This window comes from Rhinopithecus bieti, unplaced genomic scaffold, assembly GCF_001698545.2.
Source record: "Rhinopithecus bieti isolate Rb0 unplaced genomic scaffold, ASM169854v2 repeat_22830, whole genome shotgun sequence".
In the NCBI taxonomy this organism is placed as follows: Eukaryota; Metazoa; Chordata; class Mammalia; order Primates; family Cercopithecidae; genus Rhinopithecus; species Rhinopithecus bieti.
In genome coordinates this window covers 1-2,531 of record NW_016906325.1, presented here as the reverse complement: position 1 = coordinate 2,531, position 2,531 = coordinate 1, and the positions used below count along the sequence as shown (strand labels likewise).

The window sequence follows — 2,531 nt, the reverse complement described above, 5'->3', positions numbered from 1 at the left end:
TATTGGTTGAAACTTATTAGCTATAATTTTCTTAAGCTATGGTACCTTGAAAAGGTTTTCCCTTTTAATTTTGGAATTGAGATTAAGAAACAATTTGCTCCTTGTTTTGTAGGGAATGATTTTCAATGAATTCACTTTTGTTTCCTTTTTTATTTTTTCCCCTATAAATAGGACTATCAATTATGTTAAAGAGAACCAATACCAACTTTTCTCCTGTGGAGCACAGTGATAAGCACATTTTTTCAACGATGTGTTTAGGATAGAAAGGGGTGGGGAGAAGGGAAGAGACAGGAATGTGAATGTATTATGTACTAAGAGAAGTGACAGGGATCACCCCTCCTTTAGCCCTTTGCTGTTTTTTCCTCTTTGTTTTCTGCATCCTCAAGGTATGCATGCAACATCAGTCTCTCTTCATAAAATGCTGTCCTAGTTTTGTAGACATCTCACATTAGCTTCTTTTGCAAGAACCAGGTCTGCTTCATCTGTCTTTCCATTTCATTAAAACATAAATCGCCACAGGAATCTGTTGCCCCAATGATCTTTTCTGGTTCTAGTCTTATCTCAAAGCCCCGAGCGATATCATTGCTCTGTTCTCTTTTTTGGACTTGGTACTGTCAGCACAGTTTGAGAAATTGGATTTCCTTGCTACTTTCTGACTTCTCCCCACGTTTGTTATTTTAACCCTCCTTCATCATCTTAAACTTTTTTGTAAACTAAGAAATGAGCTAAAGGCAATCCAAGTTTTCTCAGATTCCCAAGTATTGTGCTCCTCAGAAAAGCCTTTCCACATCAGTAGATATTCCACTTGCCCCTTAACCACATGCCTGTCTAGTACCTTCTCCACAGTGTACTCTTCATTCTCTGACGAACTGTCAGCTGTGTGCTTGGTTTTCTTTCCCATGTTGCAGTGTTCCACCTGAAGGACTAAGGCCACTGCATCCCAGATACCCCAGTTTGTTCTTTCCCTCTGGGCTATCAGTAGCGGCCTCCCCTCCCGGGTCTAGGCCTTGGCAGACTGACCTTCATTTTCTTTTGATTAAGATATATTTCAGTCAAGATTCAGTTAGGTAAATGTAAACCATGCTAGATAATTCAGTAGAAGGAACTTACTCATAGAATCACTTTTAAAGGTGTTAGATGATGATCTGAGAGAATAGACAGGAGATGGTGAACCTGGACAATGGCAATTGTGGCAAGTTGCTGTTAGCTCTAGAAATGGAAGGACAAAGGAAGAAGAAAGTATTACTAGACCCCACAGACAGGAGATGGTTGATGAGAGGAATCAGCACTGATTTGTGTGAGAGGGTACCTCTGAAGAGATATAACTACTGCTATAGAGGATCCTAAAGCAGAGGGGTTAGGGGAGAAAGACCCTCGTTTCTCCTTCCTCTTGACTTCTGATTTCTACCACTGACTTCCTTTAGCCAAACCTAACCAGAACCCAAAGACCTTTGTTTTGAAAGAGATTTCCACTGATTACTGAATTTTACATTGGCAATTTTTTTTTTCTTCCCATACTTTAAGTCCATCCAGTTGTCTTCTGGCCACATTTTCTTCTGATGAAAATCTGCTTTTATCTGGTTCCCTGAATATAATGTACACTTTTAGGGGCTTGCTTTTAAGATTTCTTTATCACTTTTCATTTTAATTTTGAGTAGGTAATACATGTTCATGGTTCAAAATGCAAAAGTATGGAGTGTACAATGAGATACCCTTGCCGTTTACATCTACCTGTCCCCTAGTTTCCTAGTTTCCGTTTCTGTAGCCATCCAGTGTACTTATTTTCATGAATTTTCCTTTCAGACGTATAATGCATATATAAGGAAAAAAAAAACCGTATTCTCAATTTAGACAAATGTTAGTATACTATACACACAGTTTTGTATCTCCGTTTTCACTTAGTTATCTTTCCTCATCAGCATAGAAAGAACACTGGTCATCACACTGGCTGTAGAGTATTTCACTCTTATGTGTATATCAAAATGCAATTAACCAGCCCCTTACTAATAGATACTTAGTTTTGTTTCAATCTTTTGCTGTTACCAACAACCATTTAATGAATTACCATGTATGAGTGGAATATGTACAAGGGTATTTGTATATCCTAGATGTATCCGAGGAGTAGAGTTAATTGCTTGATGAAAGAGTATAATGTATCAGTTATCATACATTTATACAAAGAATATAATTTGTCATTTTGGTAGATACTGCCAAATTTCCTCTGTAAAGGTTGAACCGATTTACATTTTGCCAGCAATGTAAGAGAGTAACAATTTTCTCACACCTTTGTTAACAGTGTTTTTTTTTTTTTTTTTTTTTTTTTTTTTAAATAATGGGAGACTTTAACACCCCACTGTCAATATTAGACAGATCAATGAGACAGAAGGTTAACAAGGATATCCAGGACTTGAACTCAGCTCTGCACCAAGCAGACCTAACAGACATCTACAGAACTGTCCACCCCAAATCGACAAAATATATCTTCTTCTCAGCATCACATCACACTTATTCCAAAATTGACCACATAGTTG

General features: G+C 37.5%; 1 pseudogene; it reads right to left on the bottom strand.

Annotated features, from left to right (window-relative positions):
• Positions 1-341: 341 nt before the first annotated feature.
• On the bottom strand, positions 342-901 carry LOC108526131 (chromobox protein homolog 5 pseudogene; annotated as a pseudogene).
• Positions 902-2,531: the final 1,630 nt, after the last annotated feature.